This window comes from Callorhinus ursinus, unplaced genomic scaffold, assembly GCF_003265705.2.
Source record: "Callorhinus ursinus isolate GAN/ISIS: 27379988/994484 unplaced genomic scaffold, GSC_fseal_2.0 scaffold13, whole genome shotgun sequence".
Taxonomy (NCBI): Eukaryota; Metazoa; Chordata; class Mammalia; order Carnivora; family Otariidae; genus Callorhinus; species Callorhinus ursinus.
In genome coordinates this window covers 33676919-33702561 of record NW_027397075.1, presented here as the reverse complement: position 1 = coordinate 33702561, position 25643 = coordinate 33676919, and the positions used below count along the sequence as shown (strand labels likewise).

The 25643-nt window shown below is 48.5% G+C and overlaps 1 protein-coding gene and 1 long non-coding RNA gene across 6 annotated transcripts in view; one reads left to right on the top strand and one right to left on the bottom strand.

Annotated features, from left to right (window-relative positions):
• TNR (tenascin R) overlaps nucleotides 1–25643 on the top strand; it is a 432595-nt gene that overhangs the window by 62904 nt on the left and 344048 nt on the right. The window contains exon 1 of one of the 5 annotated variants that reach the window (XM_073900050.1): nucleotides 4477–4585. The exons of the other annotated variants lie outside the window; for them this stretch is intronic. The gene's annotated coding sequence lies outside the window, so the exon portion shown is untranslated. Of the gene's footprint in view, nucleotides 1–4476; nucleotides 4586–25643 lie in introns of those variants that run through there. 5 annotated transcript variants of the gene reach the window in all.
• LOC141373951 (uncharacterized) lies at nucleotides 19956–21065 on the bottom strand. The gene is made up of 3 exons (XR_012380402.1): nucleotides 20994–21065; nucleotides 20768–20846; nucleotides 19956–20396 (listed from the first exon to the last, which is right to left on the bottom strand). It is a non-coding gene; the product is annotated as an uncharacterized lncRNA (long non-coding RNA).

Here is a 25643-nt window from a genome sequence, read left to right as displayed (position 1 = left end):
CACACTTCTCTTTTGTCTCCCTCTCTTGTTCATTTAGTGGCCCCATTTATTACTTCAGGGTGCAACCAAGAGCATCTTTGTCTCTGTCCCTGCTCCCCGCTCCACCCCCTCCGCCTTCGCTGAAACTCTCAGCTGTAGATGGGAACCAGGTTCAATCCACACTCTGTTCCTCGCCAGAGAATAACAATGAACTCAGGAACCACGGAGCCACAAGACAGAGCATCTCTGTATTTCAAGAGACATCCCGATCTCTTGGGACAAAATGACTTCTCTTGGTTTATTTATCAACTCTCGGGCTGGGGAGTGCCCTGCATACAGATGGGGCAGCTGGCTGGTGATTAGGTCCAGTTGGGGGCCTATATGGTTCTCAGTGAGGACCTCCTGTCAGAGCTCAGGCTGAATTGTGTGTAGGTGGAGGCTGCACAACTACAGGGTAGCTCTGGCAGACAGAACATGGTGGTAGAGGACTCCCTGATTTCATGGAGAGCAGTGACTGTAGACACCATGTCACTTGAGCCCGTAACACCCTGGAAGCAGAATGCAGGCCTTCCTGCTCCCTCTGCAGGGTCTAGTGTCTCCGGACGGCCCTCCCGTCCAGGGCTGAGATGCCAGGGAGCTGTACTCACACTTACTTCTTGTGCCTCGCCTCTTCCAAGAAACCTTTGAGTCACCTGGCCTTACTCCAATCCTTTCCTCAGTAGCCCCTCATGCAGTCCTCATCTTTAGTCTATGCCTTGTTGATCACGGTCTGTGACATCATCTTCACAGCCGGAGGGCAACACCTCACAATGGAATGGACCTGCAATGGGGCATCTCGCCTACCCAATAGAACTGTGGGTATTTTGATGACGGGGATCTTATCTTCTATTAATGTTGTCACTCCCCTTCTCCACCAGCTAGTCTAGCATTGAGCACCTAGCAGGTGTTCAGTAAATATGGGGTAGTCCAGAGGTCCTGCACCAGTGCCCTAGCTGCCAGGTCTGGTACCCTGTCCCACAGCTCACGGAGGATGCATAACGTCTAGCAAGCATCAGAGAGGGAGAGCCCAGCCTCAAGAGCGCTGCAGCTTTGTTCCCAGACACCAGCAGTGTGGGCTGGGGCCATCCAAGCAAGACTGCAAAAAACCCTCCCTTATTCTACCCTGACCTTTAACGGTCCACTTTATCAATAACAAAATACATAGAATTTGCTGTAAGAGTTCTCTTTTCTCAGTTCCTCCCTCATTTCCACTCCTCTCATCCCTAGTCCTGCCCTTTCTAGCCTGGCTGAGAGTAAGAAAGGAGCAGATTTTGTGCACTAGACTGGGGGTGTAATGGAAGGAACTGCCATGATATCTACCAATCACAGGTGCCACGAGCTGACTCTTAAGTCTTATAATTGATGCCCATTAGGAATAGATTTTCTTTTATGATCTTCTAGAAAAGAATGAACATTTGAAGGTGCCTAATGCATTCCTCTGTGGGGAAGCATTCATTTCTGCAGGCACTTACTCCTAACCCTCTGGTTCTTCCCTCCTCTTTCTCTGCCACTCTTGATCTTCCTCATTGTACTTAATAAAAATACCTTTGTTTACCTTTCATTTCTGTAGCTCTTTACAGTTTTGTTTTGTTTTGTTTTTTTGCCCTTTACAGTTTTCAAACCTCTTTCCTATGTATGATTTCTTCCCAGCAATAATCCAGGGAGGTGTGCAGAGATTCTTCATTCCCAGTTAATGGACGAGGTTCAAAAGTGCTGAATGGCTGGGCTAAGGCCACTTTAGCAGTAGGGAAATACGCACCTTGTTGGTCTCACCCGAGGCTCCGCCCCCTGCCACAGCTCTGCCTGGGACTCCTTTCTCTCCTTGCCACCTTTGCTTTTCCTCGATGGATCAAGTAGTCAGACTAGCAACTGTTGGGAGGTTTTCTGCTGCAGTGCAAGGCCTGGGACATGGTGGGGGGAGGACCTGACCCCAGAGCCCAGAGGGGTTGCTGTGCTCTGACCAGCTGCCCCAGCAAGGGCATGAGTTTTCCCACCTTCTGTTGCAAAAGAAAAAACCACAGTTTCAAAGAGGGCCACTTTGTCCACCTCCTGGGAGCAGGCAATGGAGGGAAATCAAAGAGAGGCACCTAAGATGCCAAGAAGAAACAGTAGAAAGCCTCGCTGGATGGACTCTGGCCATACTTCTGAAACTCTCGGCAGCTTTGCTTGCCCGTTTAGCATGCCCTCTGGCAGCTGAGGGATCGGTGTGGTTACATTGCTGCCCACATTCCCAGTCTCTTTCTAGAGGTCCCCTCAGGCCCTCTGTGCCAATGAAAACAACCTGACGTGGACAAGTGGGAGGGCACCCCACTGGGAGTCCACAGGCTGGACCCCAAGTCCTGTCCCTGAGACTTGTGACCTGAGTGGCCTTGGCCACCGCTGGTTACTTACCTGAAGAGCCTCAGTCTCCTCACCAGTATAATGGGCACAGTGGGAGTTTCCTCCCAGTGCTGTGGTGGGTTTAAGTGAGATGATGTGCAGAGCAGCTAGTGCTTGTTGAAGATCCTGGAGATCTGGGTCCTCCACCTCTGAGCAGCCCTGTGTGCTGGAAAGCCACGGGGTTTTTCCTGACAAGAGTATGTAGCGCTTCCACAGATGTTCGAGGTCCTGGGAAATGCAAGTGCCCTACAGATGTAAGGAATGGTTCACTTGCACCAAGGGTAGACAAGCAAAGACAGGAGGGACCCTTCCTCTTCTGCTTGCTTTTCCTCCTTTCCAGCTGTTTTATTTGTTGCTAATGTGTCCTCCGGCCTTTCCAGCTATGATGTTCACCATTAGTCTCTTCTGAGTCCTATCAGGAGACCTGTCCTTTGTTTCAGTCCCAAAGAGAGAGGCCCTGCCGGCACACAGCCAGGTCTGCATGGCCTGCCCCACTTGCAGATCCTGAGGCTCCCAGGGGAGTTATGAGCTGCCCCCGCTTATCCATCAGTGGCCAGTTAACCACCCCCAGGCCTCCAAACCCTGAAGCTCAGTGGAAACCATGAGGGCTGCGTCCTGCCCCCCAGGAGCTGACATTCCAGAGGCTTGGCCTTCCCTCTCCTGAGACAGAAGGTAGCTCAGTCCCACCCACCCACCTCTGGTCTGCCATGGGATTAATGCAGACAAATGGTGGCTGAGCCCTGGGTGAGATATCAAGTAGCTCAGAACTGCTAAATCATAGCCTTCTTGCCCTAATCTCATCACCTGCCATTAAAGATCAGAATATGAAAGCCCCACATTTGTAAAGCTCAGCACAGTACCTACCACTGTGCTGCAACAGAGACACACTCAAAATAGTTCTCCTTCCCAGCAGTTACTATGGCACCGTGCAGATCAGGGATTAATATTCCCCCCACTCCACCCCCTTTGAAAGTTAACCCTGACACTGAGCCCTCCCTTTTGCCTCCACCCACAACCGATGCCATGTCAACTGCATCCAGAGTTTCCAAGGCACCTTTCTTTCCCCATGGTTGACACTACTCACTCCAGAACCCAGCCCAGGACACTGTCTCACACCCCTCCCTCTGCTCCCATGCAGGGGGCCACCTGCCAGAGAACTAGGGCTCCATCCTATCAGGGACATAGGTGCTTAGACCTCAGGATGCCGGTGGGATGTCCCTGTCTGAGCAGGGCACTGGACAAGCCTCTGTTGCAGACAGGAGGGGCACCCACTGACCAGTCGTGCCCCCCGACCCCGGTGTTCCGTGATGTGCTGTATTTGCATATTGGCGGGGTGATTTCATCTCTGTGTGTGTCTCACGTGCACGGGTGTGCACTTCTGCTGGGTGGACCCGCGGTGACCCCTACATGCTCAGGTGGACAGCATGCACGTGGGAGCACATGTATACTGCACATTCACGCGATACTTTTGGCAGTGTACCTGTGTGGTCAAGGGGAGTGATGAATGTGATATTTGTGTTCCAACTCCTCTCTGCAGGATACTGGGGGTCCAGAAGGGTGAAAGGGCCCGTGGGCCCTGGGCTGGCAGCACAGAGCCGAGCTACCCTCTGTGAGGCAGTTTCAGTAAGCAGGCTCGTAACCCTTGGCGGTTATCTATACAGCTTTGGACGATCCACAAAGCCTGGTTTGCTTAGACATTGCTAACAAGCCGGCAGCGACAAGCCGATGAGTACAATGGGACCAAACGAGAGGCTGAGAAGCGAGGTCCTTGTCCGCCTGGCTGCTCGGCAACTTGTCGACATCCTGCTCCTTCCTCTGGAGCTTGATGCAATCTCCCTGTGTCATATGTCTGGAATCCCTCACCCTGAAAAAAAATAAAAATAAAAACAAGCCCGATAGTCCTTTCCCAGCTCCAACCACCCCATCTCCCCAAACTCCACTCCCTGCTCGAAGCTCTCCCCACTTTCACTCTTTCTGAGCTGCCACTGAATTAGATTAGTCACATTCTTAATTAACTGTGCTGGTAAGAGCTCTATTAGGTATTAAATGTTTGTCACAATCCAATTAAAAAATCCATCACAACAGGACAGGTTCTCCGAGGCCCAGCAGATTGATCGGGGCTCCTGGTGCTTTCCTCTCTGCTAGGGGACACAGAAGAGGAGCGGAGGCCAGGAGAACAGTGTGGCAGGTAGGCTCAGAAGGCAGAGGCTGCTCAGGAAGTCCACCTGGTCAGGTGCAAGGACAGAACAGTCTGAGCATCCCTAATGCATGGAGCACTCAGACTACCGTGGGGTGACCAGCTGTTCCAGATTATTCAGGACTGTCTCAAAGGGGGTGATTGGCCACTAGCCTACAGCGTCACAGTTTCCCCTGGCCCCACAGGGCAGGGAGGTAAGGCCAGTGTGGGGGTGTGTGTGTGTTTGCATGGACACACAGGCGTTGGGCTGTGTGAGGAGGGGGAGGGGGAAGATTGAAGCTGAAGTCTGGTGGGAAGATTTTTGGCTCAAGTATAAAGAATGAAATTTGATGGAGTTGGGCTGTGGTTTCCAGGGGTCCAGCTGTAGGCCAGAGCTGCCATTCAGAACTGTGTCTTTCTATTTCATTTTAAAGAGACTTGCTCAGGAGGGGAGCGATCTCTGGTAAAAGGAAAAGAAAATGTGCATTCATCCCTAGATCCCCAAGTTTCCTTCCTGCAGTTCCTTGGCCCTTTCTCCTTTCCCTTTAACCTTTTCCAGGGTGTAAGCCCTCCCTTCACCTCCTCCCTAGCCAGGCTGGACACACACAGGGCTCCTTGCTGCCGGCCAGTTCGAGACTTCCCCGGTTCCTGGCATGCCACACCATGTTTCCCCCTGCTTCTTGGCACCAGGATGGAGAAAAGAGGGGGCAATCAGCCTTGTTACTGCAGAGGTGGGCCCCAGGGCGAGACAGTGAAAGGGGGAGCTTGGGCATCGGTGAGGGCCAGTGTGTGGCCGCAGTAAATGCAGTATGCAACCCAGCACTCCCCAGGCTTAATCATGTCTTGTGCTTTGCCACTTCAAGTGTCCTGATGTGTTTTCTGAGTATCTTGTTCTTTGGACGCCTCTTCTGTGGCTCTGTTAACTAGTGATAACCATATAATTATTGCTTCTTATTATGATTGTCCTGCCAAAAATGTCTTTTCCCTCTCCATTCTTTCTAATTCTACCTTCCCATTCTAGCATATCTTAAAATCCAACCTTCTAAGAAGCCTGTCTGGATTTATCTGGCCAAAGGGAAGTGTTTGCTCACTTGGTTGTGAGGTAAGGTGCAGGAAGGTTATCTCCTCTGATAGTGCACACTCAGCGCACAGCTGGGAGCTGAGATTCACAGGTGGCACTGCAGAGTATTTGTTGATTGACTAAACGAACGAGTTCACATTCCCAACTCTCCTTTTTACTCTCTCAGGGCCCCAAATATACTTGCCCCTTTGCTTCCACATAAAGCAGATATTTAACTATTGATCAACACCTACGCGTTCTTCTGAACGCTTCTGCAATTTCTATCAGACACTTTGTTTGCCTGAGCTTGTAAATCCCGGAAGGGCGGGACCCCTGTCTGTTTACTTGTCTCCCCACGAGCCCTGAAGCCACGCTAGTTCTCCGGACAGATGACAGTCCTTGGTGCTGGCCCTTCATTCTCTCATTTGGCCTCTAACCATCTACCAAGAGCTTTCTTATCGGCTAGGACGAACTCAGGCTTGAGGGGGACAGGAAAGAAATGGCACATTCTGTTTTTCCTTCCAAGAGCTTACAATCTGGTCGAGGCAACAAGAGGTTCGGAGGAAATAGTGAAGTTGCCAATCAAGATAGATTTGAATTAAGGGCCCCCAGAGAATGATGGGGACACACGTGCTTTAGGAACCCAGAGACAGGTTGAGGGCCTCTGGGTCCAGTGGTCAGAGGACATTTCCCAGCCTGAGCTGGAACTTGGAAGGTGGGAGGCCCTGGGCAGTGCTGGGCAGGGGGCTATTTCCAGGCTGAGGGAATAGCATGAGATATGCAGACTTGGAATCAGAAATAAGTGTGGGGCGCCTGGGTGGCTCAGATGGTTAAGCGTCTGCCTCCGGCTCAGGTCATGATCCCAGGGTCCTGGGATTGAGTCCCGCATCGGGCTCCCTTCTCAGCAGGGAGCCTGCTTCTCCCTCTGCTTCTCTCTCTCTCTCTCTCTCTCTCTGTCTCTCATGAATAAATAAATAAAATCTTAAAAAAAAGAAATAAATGTGTTGATTGTGGGGAAAGAATGGAGACTAGCCTAGTGGGAAGCAGCATTTCAGAGGGCATTTCAAAATTGAAAGGAGAATATGAATGGAAGCTGATGACAATGATAAATCAGACCCAAACCCTGCAGGATGCACCTGTTTCATCCTCCTTTGCAAACCTGAGCTAGCTGGGAGCCCAGGGTCACCTGACATGGGAAAGGTTTGGAAGATTCTCAAGTCTTGCAGGATAAAGGAATTGTGTGGTAACTTGTGACCTGGTTAGAATTCAGCTCTCTGAATTCACGGGGTTTGGGCCTGGGCACAGTCTGGCCTCCCTGAGAAGGCATGCAGAAGCTGCCTTTGGAGAGGGGCGGTGACAGGCTGTCAGCCAATGGATATTAAATGACAAAGACAATTTATCCCCACTCAGGCAGAAGAGCAACACTTAGGATTGCCCTACCTTCTACTCACTGCAAGAAAAAAATAAAATCAAGTGATTGAAGTCGGGGCATCTCACCGGGGCAGCACCGGTTCCTGGGTTGTCCCAACTCAGAGGCTAAAGGCAGGTGGATTGCCACATAAGGAAGCCAGACCCATGAGAAGCTCCTTCCCATCCACACTGGCCACAGGATAAGGCTGGGGGGGTGGGAACTGGCAGAGCAGGGGGGCAGGGCAGGCAGGGAGCACTGACGCTTGACCTGAGTTATTTCAACTGGCTCTTCACAACAGGTTTATAGGAAGGTGTTATTATCTCAATGTTACTAATGAGGGAATCGAAGCTGCGAGATAGGTAAAGTCCAAGGGTCATTCTGTTTCTAGAGCGGGAGTCCGAATCTCTCCATCCATCTCTAGTCAAATATTTATTGAGGGTCTCTTAGGAGCCATCCACTGTGCTAGGCCACTGTGCTGATGCCCTTTAGTGGGAGATCAATATTCCCTGTCACACACACATGTATAGTTCTCAGGCTTCTTTGGATAAGGAGAGTCCATGAGGCCAACAGATCTGGCCAGGACTGCCCTGAGTACTTACTTGGCTACCAGCACGAGTATGTTTCTGGGTCTAGTAAGATCAGGATCTAAAGAAGGGTCCTGTTTAACCGCCTTGTAGGGTTGCCAGATTTAGCAAATAAGAACACAAATTTGAAGTTCAGAAAAACGACTAATTTTTTTTGTGTAAGTATAGCCATGTAGTATTTGGGATATACTTACACTAAAAAAAATGTGTTGTTTATCTGAGATTCAAATTTAACAGGATGTCTTCCCCCCCCCCAAGGCTATACCAAAAATAGGACTTTAAAGTAATAGTATTCAAATATAACGATTCCTATTTAAGACAAACTTTGCCCTCCCAAATGAGTGACTAGGTCTTGGGGAAGAGGTATCCGGGAGATGAGGCCAGAGTACCTCGAGTATCCTAGCTGTGTCCCTGCTGTTAAGAAAAGGTTCCACTACCATTGGATACTCAATCACACCTGAGCTTGATGATGGTCAGTTCTTCTTGTTCTTTTTTTTTTAATTAAGTTTTTTTAATTTTAATTCTAGTATCATTGACATACAGTGTAATATTAGTTTCAGGTGTACAAGATAGTGATTCAGCACTTCCTTCCATACATCACCTGGTGCTCATCATGCTAAGTATACTGTTTAATCTTAATAGGGTATCTTTTTATCTGGCAACTTTACCTCTCTGTCACCTGTCACTGTCACAACGCCGAGTGCAGGACATCTCCCTGTCCATGCAGGAGTCCAGGACAGCTGGTGGAAATGCCAGGGGGACTCAAGAACCTCTGCCAACTGAGGAGTCGGGGGGGGGGGCCCGGCACTCCCTCACTCTTGGATAATCAGTGCCTCTCAGTGTGGCCAGCGTTTCCACAAGACAACAAATCTGCCTGGTTGTGCAGTGTTGGCTCCTGGGTGGGGCTCTGCTCCTGCTTCTTCTGGCTCCCAAGAACTGGGTGGGGGCTGCTGGGGGAGCTCAGTGGGCTCTCTGTGTGGAGGGCCACAGACCCCTCAGATGACAAGCTCAGCATGTCCAAACTGACCCATCATCGTTTCCTCAAACTCCCACTGCTCACCTCATTTCCTATATTAGTGAATGGGCTCACACATGCTGGACTTTGGCCACTCTTTCTAGAGCATCCCCAGATATTCAGTAACCACCTGCTGTCTTTCTCCCCCTTTATGTCTCCATCCTGTCCTTCTCTGCTCAAGTGCAGGCCGAGCCTCTGTTCCAGCCACCATCATCCCTCACGTGAATGATTGGCATAGCTTCTAACTTACGTTCCTTCTCATTCAACAACTATGGAGAGCTCTCAGGGATATTTTCCAAGATGCAAAGCTGATTTCTCTGCTCACTTGTATCCAGATTGTCACTGGCTCCCCATTAAAAGAGCATTGAGATCCTTAGCATGGCATACAAAGCTTGATGATTTGTACCCCCCTTACCACTTTAGACCCATCCCAATGCTCATCCACGTCCCTCTCTCCATTCGCCTGAAACCACTGCACTTTCCCAAACACATCATGCTCTGTCCTTCAAAATTCCACTCAGTTGTCTCTTCCATGAAACCTGCTGTGGCTCAGGGGTGATATAGAAATTCCTCTGGGTTCTCCAGCACCTTTGGCAGCATGCTCAGCTAATCACATATCACACTGTTGACGGAATAAGTACATGGCAAGTAACTACAAAATTGAAAACTTACTTATTTACCAACTCTCTGAGTTCACAAAATGCCAACCTAAGCTAAAACCACTTCCTTTTCTCTCTGTCTAATCAGATGCAACCTCCCTCCCCTCTTTTTTGACTGCCTTTTTTTTTTATAAAAAAGATTTATTTATGAGACAGAGAGAACGGGATGGGGGAGGGGGAGAGGAAGAGACAGACTCTCAACCAGACTCCACGCAGAGTACAGAGCCCAATGCGGGGCTTGATCCCACAACCCCCTCAATCATGACTTGAGCTGAAATCAAGAGTCAGACACTTAACCAAATGAGCCACCCAAGAGTCCCTCGACTGCCTTTAGTGTGAGGTAGCAGGACCCACACCTCACCAGATTTCTCATACCAGGCTTCATGTTCTGGATTTGAGACTCTCGGACCCTGAATGGCTAGATCCTAATGTTACTGAAATCCCCAAATGGGCTTTGATAGTTCTCAGGGGTTAATGACGTAAACAGCTTTTTGCCCCTAGAGATAAGAAATATTGCTGGGGCAGAGGTCGCAGTATAAGTGAAATGAATTTCATGACCTCAATCTAGTGCCTATGCAGATATTTCCCCACACCCCTGAAACTGAGTGGCCTGTCACTGTTGGCTGACTGTGCCCAGGAGAAAGGAGAAGATCGCTGGAGAATCTGTGTAGGATGGACTGGAAGGACCAGAAGGCGTTGTGCTGAAGACCAAGGGCTAGTCCTATCCCTGAGATTGTATCTTCTCCAAGTGCTGGAAAGCAGATGCTGGGAGAGTCTCTGCCTCTGAGCAGGAGATGCCCAGATGCAGGAAAGGCTAGAGGCAATGGATCATTCTTACTGAGAGCATTAAGCCAATGACTCAGATTGCTGTGTTCTAGGGAACCAGCCCACCCTCCTCTTTTTTTGCCCACCCCAAAGCCTCATCTCCACAGCCAACTGTAAGACTCTACATCAAAGATCTGGGGGGGGGGGTCTCCTCTCCCCTCTCACAGTTTATGCCCTCCCCTCTAGAACCCAGCTCAGCCCATAGCTGTTAACATTAACACTTCTGTAGAACCTCTTTTCAAAAACTTAACTCAGATTTCTAGTAGAAAAAAATCCAAATGGCCATACCCTATGACTGGAGTTCCTATAGTTTTACTAAAAAAAATATTAATTGTTTTACCCCTGAACCAGGGTGCAGTGTGCTCTGTGGAAGGGTGTGGAAGTGGAGCACAAGGAGACCCCACAGTGTTGACCACTGCATAGCTGCCCCATTTTATGTGGGGGATGGAGTATGGATTTGGAGGGCAACCAGGAGTGAGATTAGACAAGCTTTATTATTTTCATTTAGCAACCATGCTGAGTGCCAAGCACTGGGCTTGGCAACAGATCTTTACAGAGAATGTTTCCGACTCTCAACTACAGGGTAGAGGGGGTTCCAGCTGAAGCAATAATTACAGTGGTTACTGCATTTTATCTTTCAAACACGTTACTGTCATCTCTTTAGCACTCACAACTCCAGTGAGATAATGATCACTTACTGCTGTCTGCTGAGAAAATGTGGGGAAACTGAGGTAGAAGCTGGTGTGCCGGCTTCTGATTAAGCGGGAGGGCCATGGGAGTGACTGGGCATGCTCTTGGGAGGGCCCTCATGCAGGTCTCCTCAGCCCTGGGAGCACCTGTGTGGCAGAGGTTCAACACTTCGGGACTGGGCACGTGGATCTGCCATGTCAGAGAGGCTCTGTGCACCAGGCCAAGGAGGCTAGGGCAGTGGAAGGAGTGCAGGCTTTGGGGTAAACAGACCTGAGTTCCAAATTTCCACCCCATCTCTTGCCATCTGCGTGAGCCTGTGTGAGTCACTTGCTTCTTTTAACCTCAGACATTCGCTTTTAAGGAGGTAGAGTTACTTTCTTTGTAGAACTGTTCAAATCATTAGTGAGAATACATGTAATATTAACACAGTGCCGGTCACGGTAGGTGTTCAATAAATGCAATTATTATGCTGATTATAGCCATGTCCAGTGTAGATCCCTGACTTTCTGAGATGCCAGGTGACAGCAACCATGACAGCAAGATGTGTGTCTCCCTTTGCACTGTCCCGGGTCAATGACGTCCCTTGGCCAGGGTGGACTGCATGCCAGGACCCAGCGGGCGAGCCTCAGACGGCCAGTATTGGGTTGGGGGCACCCTCCCTGCTGTGGGGATGCTCCATGGCATGCTCAGCATTGGTGCAGCAACACAATGGTTAGCAGGAAGCAGACACGGCCTGACGGCGACACAAGACAGCTCTCCTCAAAAGACCAACCTGTAAGTCACTTGATCACTTAAACTGAGGTCCAGCAAAGGGTGGGGGCTCCCCGTCCTCCTGTGTGCCTCCTATTCTCTCTTCTTTTCTCTGGTAAGATGCCTCATGTGTTCATTTCATTCAGACAAACCTCTTTGCTACACTGTGCACAGCGAGACATGCCTCCAGCCCCCTTTCCTATGAAGGAGGACCCTGAATCTGCTCCTGGGAAGGCAGTTCCAAAGACATGGGTCAGACCAGTGTTTTTCAAATGTGAATAATAAGCATATAATCACCTGGAGCCTCTGGATTCAGTAGGTCCGGTGCAGGGCCTGAGATCTGCATTTCTAACAAGCTCAGTGGGGATGTGGATGCAGCTGATGCTGCTGATCCATGGCCACACTTGGAGTAGCCATGATGGATGGATTGGGTCTCCCTGGCCAATCTGCTGTTAACTGGTGCTCTCTCCCCAAGTTCCTCCAGTTTGTCTTTCCGTTCCCACAGCTAGCATGGCCAGATCTCTCTGCAATATACAAGAAAGATGTGTCTGACCAAGAGCGTGTGGGCAGGCAGGAGGGCAGAGGGCATGCAGGGACAGTCAGGCCGGGGTGTCAGGGGAGGGAAGTAGGACCTGGAGCTCTATGTGTAGAGCATCTCGACCATCATCAGCAGCCAGAAGCTTCCTCGATGACGCTTTCTTCTCTCTCTGCCTCACCTCCCCTGTGAGTTGGGGTTGCCTTCTCGGCACTTCTGTATGGGAATTCCTTGTTTACTTGTGTGTCTCACCAACTAGACTGAGAACCCCTCGGAGAAGGACCTTATTCAGCATTGTGTTCCCAGTATGTGGCATAATGCTCAGCACATCGTAGGTGCTTAAGAAATGTCCACGGATAAATAAGAAGGGCTCATTCACATACAGGCTGGTTGGGTGTCACTTCCTGGCTCTTTATTCACCTGTACTCTGTGAATATTTATGAAACATGAGAGGTGGGCTGAAATCCATCGCAGAGGCCAAAACATGGTCATTGCTGTCGTGGGGTTTCCCGGCCATGGGGAGACTTTTGGTCCATGATGAAATGTCACACAGAGCAGAGAGCTAAGTGTTGGGTCGTGGGGCTCTCGGCCTGGGAGAGCACAGAGGTTGGAGACACAAGATCTGGCTTGAGGAGTGGAGGAAGAGGTCATGGTCCTTGAAGGATGGGCAGGTTTTCAAAAGGTGAAGAAGGATGGGGAGGGTCATTCAGGAAGAAGGAACAGTGTGGTGACAAGCATGAAGCTGGGTCAATTTTGATTCAAAAGCAGGGCAAAGATGTGAGTATTCTGTTAAGGGCAAGCTCAGGCACAGCCAGCCAGACCCCCCTCCTGCCAGGAGAAATGAAGCAGGCTTTCCTGATGACGTCCTTGACAGCATGCACCTCCAGTTCCCGATTTCCCAGCTAACTAGATTAGGAATGCCAGGCAGCCACAAGGAGCTCTCTGGAGCCATTAGAATCCAAGACGAGGATGGAGGAGGGTGAGAAGAATAACCAGCCTCACTCTCTGGGGCCTGGTGCCTCCTTCAGATACCCAGAGATGTCCTAGAGCAATGGGCTTTGGAAGCTGGGGTTCTAAGAGGAGTCAGGGAGAGACAGGAGGCTGTAATTCCATGAGCACATCTGGAAAGCTGTGGTGTTTTACGCACACCAGGAAACTAGCTAACCGATAGCTTGGGTTTGGGCCATACAACTAGAACATTAGGACTCAAAGACACTACAGAAGTCAAGCAGTCTCCTGCAACATGCTATGTTAAAAGAAGCCACAAAGGCTAATGCAATTTCCCCAGCATCATGAGGAAAGAAATCAGGGCCACAACTACGGCTTTATTTCAAAGCAATGTCCTGTACTTAGAAGACCAAACTGGTTAATGTTAACATCAAGCCATGAATGCTTCTGCTCGGGTGACAATTAGCTATGTCATTCCCTCTCTTAGATACATAGGAAGTTCTTTCCACTTGCTTCAAATTCACCCCTTTGACAGTTTCATATTTCTGTCTGGAAGTTTTGTTTACCTTCACTAACCAGACTCGCTCAGGTATGTTATCTTGGGGACATGCCCACAAGTTTTCTCCTTCCTGTTGTATTTTCTTGTTTTTGATATTTTAGGGCATGCTACCTGTCAACCCCACACTCTAGTTTATTTAGTTTTGTCTTTGCTTTTTGGTGGTTTGTGCCAGTCACATTTATAAAATTATATTCTGAATGCTATAAACAGAGGATATAGGCTTAGTCTAGGCTGAATCTTCCATTGATTGTTCATCAAAATGTTGACACCCTTTCCCTGTGCTCATTAGAATAGACGGTTTGTTTGGAAAAAGTTCACACAATTGTAGGGAGCCTTGGTAATTGCAGAAAATAGAAGACTCACAGAGGCTCCAGATGGTCTAAGAAATTCTGAACGCCCTGATTTCTTTAGCACAGCCTACCACATGTCAAAGGAGCTCTGCCCCTACCACCTCACCTTCCTCTGTCCCTACTTCCCAGTCTCAGAAAGGCTCAAATCAGCTGTTAAACCAGCTACTCCTACTGCTCTGTCCTTTCACCCCTGACACCCCACCCATGATGTCACCCCTAACGTAGTGAGTGTTTGGCAGAGAGTCCCCTCCAGTGTCTTCCCGGACTCCATGCCTCCCCCTCCTTGCCCCTTTCTGATGGGAGTTAATTCCATCCAGGGCAGATAACCAGGGCAGCCTCCTCCCGCAGGGCCCGTCTGGCCACCCCACACATGGAGGAAGTCTCGGTCCACGTTTCTGCCCAGAGGCAGGCTGGTTGCAGCTGGTCAAAGGAGAAAACAGTTTGAAGAATTAACTACTAAACAGATAGCTACTGAGGATTAGGAAGGACCTCTCAGGCTGTGCAGTCAAGCCTCTGGTCTCAGGAAAGACCACATCTCCCTCCTCAACCTAGTGAGGTCTGGCGTCTGAGCACACACCACCCACGTGAGCCCACTGCCTTCCCAAAGCCCCATCCTTGGATGGTTCTAAATACTGGTGAGTTCACCTTTATTTTGGACAGGGCTCCCTCTGCATTTAGACACCCACCACTCCAGACCAATCTGCTGTCTGAGATCCCACAGAAGAGTGAGACCCCGCTCCCAAGATCCCTTCAGTGATTTAACATGGATGCCCTTGGACTCCGAGTCTTCAGTTCCTCAGGCTGGAAGTGTTTCATTCCTCCAGCTGGCTCTGTGAGTCACAGTTCCTAGTCCCCTACCATCCTGGATGCTCGCTTCTGAGCATACTTCTTGTCCCCCCTGCCCTTTAGAAGGTAAGATCCAGGCTTGAGAACCGCAATCCAACACCGCTCTGTCACCTCCTTTATTCTAGTCACTATATAACACCCGCTCTGGAACCCTCCAAGCCTTTCCCTGTCCACAGGTGATTTTGTACAATATCTATATCTCTATATCATCTATGTATTTGCCATCACATCGCATCACTGGTTCACAGCGAACCTATAGGCAATGAAACCCTCATGTCCTTTCTGTACGTGCCGCGGACAGGCCTTCATCTTTTACTTGAACACTTTGCTTCATCTTTCTTGCTCTGCTAGTAAATTAGCAGCTGCCCATGGACTACAAAAGGCTTCATTAGTAGATTTCCACTCCCTCTTCTTAAAGTACAGTTTTCACGTCTCCTTTATACTCCTCGTGGAACAAACCCTAGATCTGAACTGGCCTGAGTGGTGCTCACTTGCAATTCTCTGAGAGGTAAGGGGGAGGGCAATGCTCTGAGGTGGGGTGGGGGGGAGGAGCAGATCCCCTGCCAGGGTAGCTGCCTGGGGAGCGGAAGGAGTCCTCTCCAGCTCCTGGATTCAAATATCTCTTTCACAGCAAGGACAGACAGTGAGGAGCCTAGTGAAGAAGCCCGGAATAACAGTATCTGTCTTTTTTCCAAGCACTTGACAAGAGCCGGGTACTATGCTCATGGCATTACATAAACTACATCATTTAATCCTTTTAACAAACCAGTGAGGTAGAATTTAAACCCACTTCACAGATGATAAAAGTAATAATTGAAGATACTGTTTGTCCAACTGGGATTTGAACGTAGTTCTGCCTGAAACCAAACTTCAAATCTTACTCATTCGACTTGGGACACTATAAGTGTTCACTCTGTGACACTCTATTCCAAGCAGCTGAGCAAGGTGAGCCCCTGAGGAGGACAGGCACACTGGAGGAAACCTGTCCTAGGCCCTCTTGGCTCCCCTCCCACACCCCCTACACCCAGACTGTGGCAAGTCTTACAGGGTTGATGGAATAAATGCCCTCCTTGGATCCAGAGGACAGGTAAGAGATACCCTCCAACCCCATACTGTTCAACCTCATAGTGATAGAAGAATATCCATCCCTGCCTGCCTCCCAGGTTTGCATGAGACTTATAATCAATTGATTAATCATATACTATTGACCCACAACCAGAAGCTCAACACAAAGTCAGACCCTGAACCAGTTATAGAAGAAGTACTAGGCCTGGTCTGGGCCCTGCAAGAGCCCTACTTGGGGGGCTTGACACCAGAAACAGCAGGAGAAAGCGATAATATAAGTAATTATCAGGAGCCAAATTGTGAGAAGTGGATGCTCAGTGCTGTAGGAATTAGTTCATCAGATTTTGTGGAAAGGCTGGGACTCAAACAGTGGGTCCTCATGGTGGGTGGGTTATGATATGCGGAATGGAGAATTGGGGGGAGATCCTACAGGAACAGGGAAGCAAGACATGTATGAGCGGTTTGAAACACTGAAAGAGCTATGTAGTAAGCACAAAGTGTTATTAAATGTCATGTAGGAACAGGGTTATTCTTGCCCAAATCTGGGTTTCTGACAACTACCCCAGTATTCATGAGCCTGAATCCAACTTCCGTCTTTGCTCACCTGTGGTTTCTGGTTCTAATGCTTCAATCCTGGTCTGTTCCTCCTAAAACTTGGAGAGGACAAGTTTCAGGAGACCAAGTTCTTCAGGACATTTGCCTGTAGGGCTGGGTAGTCTCAGGGGCTGGGGATGGAAGCAGGAATGTCTCCCTGTGGGCTTGTCAAAAAAGTAGTTTCACCTGGTCCTAAACTTATAAACAGTGAAAGCATCCCTTCAAGGCCAGAGGGCTGCTGTGGAGAAAAGGCCCCTGCAGGTGGAATGTGGGGGTGGGAAAGAGCCTGGCAGGGGCTGTGGGAAGCAGAAGAAAGAATTGTGGGCAAGGAGGCACTGAACAGGGAGAGGTGCCTGGAGGCAAGAGGGGAGGGATGAGCGAGGGAGGGAGAGAGGACCCATAGATGTAGAGGGGAGGGAAGAGAGAGAAAAGTAAAGTCAGAGGAAAGAAAGGTCCAGCAGGGGGAGGGAAGGGGAGACATGTCCAGCGCAACAGCTACCTTAATCTCCTTAAATTTTTCCTCATTGATTAGGGATTTGCAGCAAAATCCCTTGCTATGGGAAGACATTTGCTTTATGGGCTCTGCTGTCAGATGGAGGGAGGCCTCTCTCTGGGCGGCACTGGCCATGCAGTGGGAAGCAGGGTGAAGAGAAGGCCTTGGAACCCTTCTCTTGTCTCCAGGCCTGACCCAAGTCCCCTTTGTCAGTGAAGACTTCCTGATGTCCCCGAAATAAAATGTTCCTCCAATGCCCTGCCCCCCCCCCCACTGCTCTGAGCACCTCTTTCATTACCTGTTACACCAAAATTTGGTTGCTTAAAACAGGTACTACTTTATTATTTCTCACGAGTCCAGTGCTCAGGAATTCACACAGGGATGGGAAGAATGGCTCATTTCTGTCCCGTGCGATGTCAGCTGGGGCTGGAAGCCCGAGGTGCTCCTTCACCTGCATGCCTGGTGCCTCTAGGAGGATGGCCTCACCAGGTCACATGTGCGGACCGCCATCCCTACGGCTGGCTGCTTCCCTGCTCCCCTCTATGAAGCCTGGTGGCGGCGGGCAGGAATGCAGGAAGTACGAGTGGGAGGAATGACCATGTGGCTAAAGAATGGAAGGAAAGAACACTGACTGTTCTGAGGTACCACCCCAATCCAGGGACTCTTTGTGAAGATGTCCACGCACACCCTGACTCGGAGATGTCCCAGCCACCAAGGGAAATGGCTCAGTGTCTTGTGGACAAGTTGTGGGCTGAGTGACATTGATGCATTCCTGAGAGCACACCCCTCACATCCAGGTTCTACACCATCTGGAGCCTCCTCCCCTTTCCCCACCACTGGTGCTGTTTCTTCTGGAAGCTTCCAAAGAGTCAGCCAAGGAGGTGGTGCCCTCCTTCCACCTCTGGGAGCTCACTGTGGGCTCGACACCCCACTGCTGCCCTTCCCTCCCGTAACCTCACAGGAGCCCCAGGAACCCATGGTGCTGTGTTCTCTGGGTTCTTTCTCACCGTCTTCCAATTCCCTTCCCGATGTCTGTGATAATACGGAACATTGTTGAGATTCCCATAAATACTGAATGAACAGACATCTGCCCTGTGTGGAAAGTGCATGCCTTTTGAAGGCTTTCATAACCATCCTTACTTGTCTGGGAGGTCTGGGAGGTCCGCAAGCGTTGCACCGACAGAGACTGAGGAGCACAGAAAGGGGAAAGTACTTGCTCAAGGTCACATGACCCACCCGTGACCTTCAGGGGATCAATCCCTGGTAGAATTCTCTCTCGGCTGGTTGGTGGGAATTGGGGGTGCCCTTCCCACAGAGCTCAGGGCGATCAAAGTCCCCGGGGACTGCCCCTGGAGCTGTGCTGGGGGCATGGGGTCAGCTGGAGGAACCGATTACACACTTCGTGAGTGATGTGTTGTGCTGCCTCACACAGGTGCTTCCATACCTTTAAAAAAAACCTTTAAAGATGTGGAAACCAAGTCCAGAGAGGAGACAAGGCTGGTTCACAGTCACTCAGGTGGTTAGAATTGGTGTCAGGAGGAGAAGCCAGGTCTCCTGCACACACAGAGCATGCAGGTCAGGACTCACCAATTTTCTAGCATCCTCTTTCAGTAGGAAGGGACCCCCGGTCCCCCTCCAATATTAAATTCAGAAAAACTCGGTGAAAGAGAAATTAAGAGTTATAATGAAGGGGAAAAAAGCTACCAAAAGATTCTATGTATAAGTCCAGCTTATTTTTTTCTAGCCAAACCCCCATTGGCCACCTCCTGGAGTTATTACCCAGTGGTCTGAACCTCTGCACTGTAGCATCTGGGTCTTTCTGATAAACAGAATCCCTTCCCCACAAGCATGTCCATTTCATGATAGCTCAGCTCCTTCGGCCCTCACGTGACTACCATGAGAGAGGCAAGGTAAGGACAACTCCCACGTGATGGACAGGGAGATGGAAGAAGCAGGGCTTGACATTCGGAAGCCTCCCGATCTCAACTGGCTTTCTTGGAGGAATCAGCCTGGGGATGGAGAGGGAGGTGTTGGTGAGTCAAACATGAATGAATGGGAATGCAGTGGGACCTGTAGGGCAGTCTGCCTGAGCACCTGAGTGCCTCTCCTGGAAGAGGGTCTCATCCTGGTTTCCCTCTCCTCACTGGCACACAGGGTCTCCAAAGCGTTTTTCCCTGGTGGATTCACTCATCCTTGGCAGAGCCTTTGGTCTTACCTGCCATCCACAGTGAGTTGGGGAGGATCTGTTGCAGTAGGGTTCTGACCCACTCTTCTGTCCCCGGCTCCTAGCCCCTTCCATCCATCTGGATGAGCCACAGCCCTGGGCTTCAGAGGGAAGCCACATTCCTTGGCCAGTCTGGCTCCCCCAATATGAGTGGTTGACCTCAGATTCTAACCAGCTCTGCCCAGCTGAGGCCGGACCCAGGGGATTGGTCTTCTGACAGGCTGGGACTTCTGGGGCAGTACTTGGCATCTTTGAAAGTGGAATGGGAGGAGGGCAGAGGCAGAGATGGCTTCGACCCCCCCTACCATTTTCTCCCCCTCTTCCAGCATGCAAGCAGGTTGAGAATCCCTCACGGAACATTACCAGCTTCCTCTGGTTGTGCTCAGCTCCAGCACGCCTGGAAAAACTTCCTGAAGCCAGCAGCGCAGCATCAAGTGTATGGTCAGTGCGTTAGACTCGCTGGGTGTCTTCCCTCTCTCTCCCTCCAGTCTGGGCTGTTTCCTGAAATGGTCTCCGAGGATTGGCAGGAAAGTGAAGGAGAAATTCTGTCTCCTCACACTGATTTTGGAGAAAAGAGGGTTCCCCTATTCGTGAGCTTCTGCTTTCAAGGAATCAGTGGAAATGTGTTTAGCAGAAAGTCAGCCTGATCTAAGCAGGGTTTGAATGAAGTAAACCAGTGAAGGAGGAGGAAAAGGAAGGGCATTGGCTCTGAAAAAGTTCCAGGCACCGACAGTCCTTGAGAAGGTCATGTTTATTTGGCAGAAGGTTCCACAAGTTGTTCAGCACTTCCCCACACGAACATCCTGCTCCCGGCCAGGTGCTGGCAGCGCCTGATTCAGCAGGTGCACCACAGGTGGGGTGGACAGGGATGGGGCTCTACTTTGTCCTCAGCACAGGTTCCCTGGGCCTCCTGGCATTCCACACAGAGCACACAGAGCAGACTCACCAACCCCAGGGCTGGTTTCCCTACTAAGAACCTGAGATCCAAACCCTCTACCCCTCCATGTACTCAGGGACAATGGAGGAGCGAAGGGCTTCTGGGAAACCTGCTTAACTGCTCTGCGCCTCAGTTCTCCTCCGTTGTCGGGCAGAGGGAAGCAGCGTCTCCCTGCTGCACTGTGCTGGCCCTGACCCCATGACGGCTGAGACCCTGGGCCTGGAGGGGCAGAGGCAAGCTGTTGGGAGCTGGGTCCATCCACCTGAGGGGCTCTTGACCTGTTTGGGGAGGAAGAGTGTAGCAGCCTTGGCTCCAAACCTGGAGGTGCAGGGGCATCGGATGAAAGCCAGACCCCAAGAGCTGGGACCTCTGAGCCCTGGGGGCTTGTGGCCCAGTCTTTGAGTGTCAATGATCCACATGATGTTGGGGCACCTGAGGGGAGGCCGTTGCTTGACTGTAGCTTTTGCTTCCCTCCAACCCCTCATTAACTTGGGATCTTAGTAAGGACCTCAGAATGTTCATCTGGGAAAGAACGTTCCAGCCCTTTGCTTCTGAGAATGAGCCACCCCTAAAAGACAGTCTCTTCTCCCCTAATCACCCCATCCCTTCCACCTGCATCTTCTCTTCTTCCTTCCCTGCACCTCCTTACCTTCTGCATCCCCTTCTTTCCCTCCTTCCTCACATGTTCTGTCTCTCTGTCTCATCTCGCACTCAGCACACACAGCTGCCTACAACAAACATACAACAAATGAACAACCACAAATATATTCTCACCTACAATCATATTAATATGTAACCACTTCACATCCTTTTACACACAACCACATGCTCGCACCACGCACACACTTCAGGCTTACACAAATACAGCCACATACCTCTCCACCTGCAAACGCCTCCTGCTCATGGGTCTTCGACTCCTTGCCTCTGCCAGCTCCAGCCGAAGGCTGACATGACCAACAGCTCTGCTCTGATAAGCTGGCACGGTACGGGGATGAGTCACACCTCCTCCAGTGATACTATCACCCCCAGCCTGGGCTAATTGGGACAGGAAGGAGGGCAGGCAGTGGAGTGAGTCAGCTCAGAGCCCATTCAGGTATATGCCTGAGCAGAGCCCCTCAGTGAATACAGGGTCCCAACCAGTGGCTCTGATTTTAGGACTTAACTCTAACCTGGAGCTGGGCTCTCAAGTGGCTGAGTTAATGGAGCTAGGAGATTTTTCTAGGCCCAAGCTCCAGCCAGCAGGAGCTGAAAAATATTTTTATCTGACAGCTGATGGCTACCAATAGCTGGCAGAGAGTCTCCTGCCTGTCCCACCATGTAGGCGAGGTCATCGCTGGTCTGTGTAGTTCATCAGGGTTGGTGTAGGGCTGGCATAAGGCTTGGCAAGCTGCTGGAGGCCTAGGACAAATTAGAAAAAGATACACACACACAGAGAGACACACACACATACATACACAGCCTAACACTCCTCCTCCTTCCCCCTACAAGGACAGATTTTTAAAAACATGCCCTGTCTGGGCAGATAGACTGATGGCTCAATGCTTTAGGGTGATTCTTTCTTTCCCTGGGAGGTCACCATCCTGCACAGGACACATGGCTTAGTGAACAGAGCACTGGCTGGATTCCAGCACCCTTGATCCTTGGGGCTTGAACAAAAATTGCAACCCCCCCCCCCACAGCAGCCCTGAGCAGGCACCCCATACCATTTCCCCAGTGAGCTCTAATGAGCTTCCTCATAGTGCTTTTTAATGACAGCTCAGAGCCAAAGGGTGACAAATATCTCCTAGCCCTCCCCGCTCCTTTACCCTCATTGGCGAGGGCACTGGTGAGGTGGAATGCCTGAGCTGCCCCCGCTCGGCGAATGACTGGAGCAGTTCACTCATGTAAGGTCACAGCTGGCTCTTTGCTAACAGTGGTGAGAGAAGCAGCAACAATACTCATGATAATAGTTAAATTGCAAATAATTCTTCACAGTTTCCAAAGCACGTGTGCACGCACGTCCCATCCTCCTTGAGAGGAAGTGTGATAATGAGGATTTCCTCTACTCATCCGCTCGTTCTATTTTGAGGGCAGCCCAACGCGGAGGCGAGAGAAAGGAATTAAGAATCAGGCCGATCTGAATTTGAATCCCAGCTCTTGTCTATTATTGTCCAGGCAACAGTTTTATAGCCTCTCTGAGCCTCAGTTTATTTGCAAAATGGGATAATATACCTGCCCTAGAGGCTTTTTGGGAAAATTAAAGGAAATATATATTTTTTTGTCCTGGGGTTGGACATAGGGTGAGTTAATAAAAATTATGGAGCCCAAATAAGGAATTAATTTTCTGAAAGGAGCAGAGATATAATAGGGCAGGTCTAGAAGATAGAGCATTGTGCTTCTGACCTACCTCATAGTACATTCATGGGGCACAGGTTGCCTATCAGGTACTATGCCAAGAATGGACTGAGCAGTAGGCAAGCCAGCACCCTGTGCCGCAGGGTCTTATAACTGACAATCCCAGTGCACCATAACCCCAAGTCAGTTGTCAGCATCAACACAGAGGCAGAAGGAGAGATCACATCCACTCAGTGGAAGAAGAATTAGTCTAATGGAAATGGTGGAAGAGATTTACTGAAATCAATCTTAAAAGGGTCAGATGGAGGCTGAACAGGAGGAAGGAACTAGCATTCCCAGAAGAGGCAAGAACTTTGACAGAGGCACTCAATGTGGAGGAGGGATATAGTTCACTTTTTCAAAACCTTGTGATACATAGAGGATGTATCCTCACTGCTGTGACTGGAAGCTTGTGGTCCCCATCGAGAGACTAGATAGGAGAGAGCACAGTGACCCCTGAAGTCAGCATCAGAGCACAGCATTCTGATCTGGTTTATGTAGGCCACTTAATCCCCTTCTCTCCAAGATAGAGTAGGGTTCACCTTTTTCTGCATTCATGCATTCTTTATATTATCCGTGGCAAATCCACTCTGAGAGGCTTTCCAAACAGCTAGGACTTTCTGTAGCTAAAACCAGCATCTTGCTCTTGAAAAGTCTCATTTTAAAACATCTCTTATATGTACACACCAAAGGGGAGTCGGGGGCCTCAGGGCCATGAAAGGCAATAAGCAAGGAGGATTTGGGGGAATTCACAGAAATGCTCTAAAATAGTTAGGGGAAGAGCAAAAAGAATATCTAGATGTGTTGGGGCACCAAACCATTATACCTTAAGATAAGACTCAAGTCTCTTAAGGTGGCGAACAGTCATAACCCTCAAATGGGTTCCCATAGTAGAGTAAAGAGAAAAATACTCTCTTGTAGAGAAAAATATTCTCAAGGACTCTAATGTCAAATAACTTTTATTATAATGGTGCTTGAATTTAAACTTAGATAAACATAAAACTAAGTATACATTCTCAACACTTGGAAATCTTACATTAATTATAAAATTAAAGTAAATTTATAAATTAAATTAAAACATTTAAAAACTCACCTTCAAATGAATCACATCAATTTCATAGGATTTGCTATTGTTTTGCTCAGAACAAATGTCTGCTTACAAAGTGAATATCAAGTATTACCTGGTTACTGAGTAACACTGCCGATCCTTTTGACTTTAAGATATCTGTATGCATTATAAAATAACCCAGTGTGTCCCCCGCTTGTTTCTTTTTTCTCCTGTAAACCTAAGCTACAAAAAGCTGAATTAATTACATTATTGAAATCATGGCAAACTATCATAATTTGTCAGGACGAAGTCCCTTTCTTGGATTGTTCCATTTTATTCGTCTCTTTCGTTCCTCTGCTTCCCCGGGCCCCTCCCATCCCTATAAGCCCCCACTTGAGTGTGTGTGGTATGTGTCCTTGGACATCTGTTGTTTTGTTTGTAAAATGTATAGTATCGTTTTGTGGTCTGGCTTTAATTTATTTAAATGATGTTGAGCAATATACTTCATCCTGTTTCTGACCTTTTTCATTTGTTGCCATGTTTTTATGAATGACTCATGCTGCTGAGCGAATTTCTGAATATTCGTCTAACTGCATAGTGTCGCGCTGTACATGGATTGGCTGCATTTTCATCGGCTACTTTCTTAGACTGAGCACACCTAGATTGCCTCCCATTTCCAGCTGCCCCAAATAAAGCTGCACAAATCTCCTCATCCATTTGTGTCAAAGTTTCTCTAGAGCGTGTCTTTGGGCATGGGACTGCTGGTTATAAAATAGGAGCTGTGCATAGAAAACTTTAATAAGATTGTTCTCCAGAGTCACTGTGCTCCAACGAGACTATGTTGGTTTCCTCTTCTCAGTCTCTCACCAAGCCTTGATAGTATCTGGCTTTAACATGTTTGCCACTTGGATAGGTGTAACATATTATACATTGTTTTTTTGTTTTAAGATTTTATTTATTTATTTGAGAGAGAGAGGAGAGAGGGAGCAGGGAGCCCGATGTGGGGCTGGATCCCAGGGCTCCGGCATCACGGCATGAGCTGAAGGCAGAAGCTTAACCGACTGAGCCACCCAGGCATCCCTATACATTGTTTTAATTGGCATTTTTTCCAATGAACAAATGAGTTGACCATCTCTTCAAATATTTGTTAGCCAGTTTGCTTTTCTCTGCTATGAATTTTCTACCCATAGCTTTTGCCCACTTTTCTATTAGGTTTCCTTTCTTGTTGATTTGTAGGATCCTTTTATATCATAGATATCAATTTCTTACTGTTTTGTTAATACGTTGAGATGTCACCTCCAAGTTTATGACCTATCTATTAACTTTGTGAATTTTGTCTATGTGGTCACCATTGAATAGAAATCTTTCATTTTGTGGTATTTAAAGTTATTAATTTTTTACTCTGTTGTTTGTGCTTTTTAAATCTTATTTTAAAAAAATATGTATTGCCAACTCAAAGTGGCAATTATATTCTCATGTTTTTTAATCTATTAGTTTAAAGGTATGAGGTTTGCTCTGGATTTTTAGAATATCGCCTTTATCAGGTTAAGAAAGTTCTATTCTTAGTTTTTGAAAGTTATTTCTAGATAGGTTTGTACTTCATTAAACACCTTTTCTGAATATAGTAAAATAATAATATAATCTCTATGTGAATATAGTGTTAGAATAAATTTCGGATGTTAAACTACCCTTTCTTTCCTGGCATTAATCTTTCTTGACTGTAATCTTTTAATTGTTTCAATTCAATATTGTTTCAGTGAGTTAAAATTTTATCTAGAATTTTTGTTTCCATGCACAGAAGTGAAATGATCCTGTGATTTTTGTTATTGCCTTATCCTTATCCAGGTCTAGGCTTATGGTGATAGTAGCCTCATGAAATGAGTAGGCATTTTTCTTTTTATATTTTCTGGAACAACTTATATGAGGTAAAGTTTATCTGTTGGTTGAATACTTACCAGAATGTAACTGTCTAAATGACCAGGCCTAAGATTCTTTGGAAAGAGTTAATTACCTTTTCAATACCTGTTAGAAATACTATATTTTATATATTTTAAAGTTTATCCATTTTATGTGTTTTTTTCAATTTTATTAAAACATAGTCCTA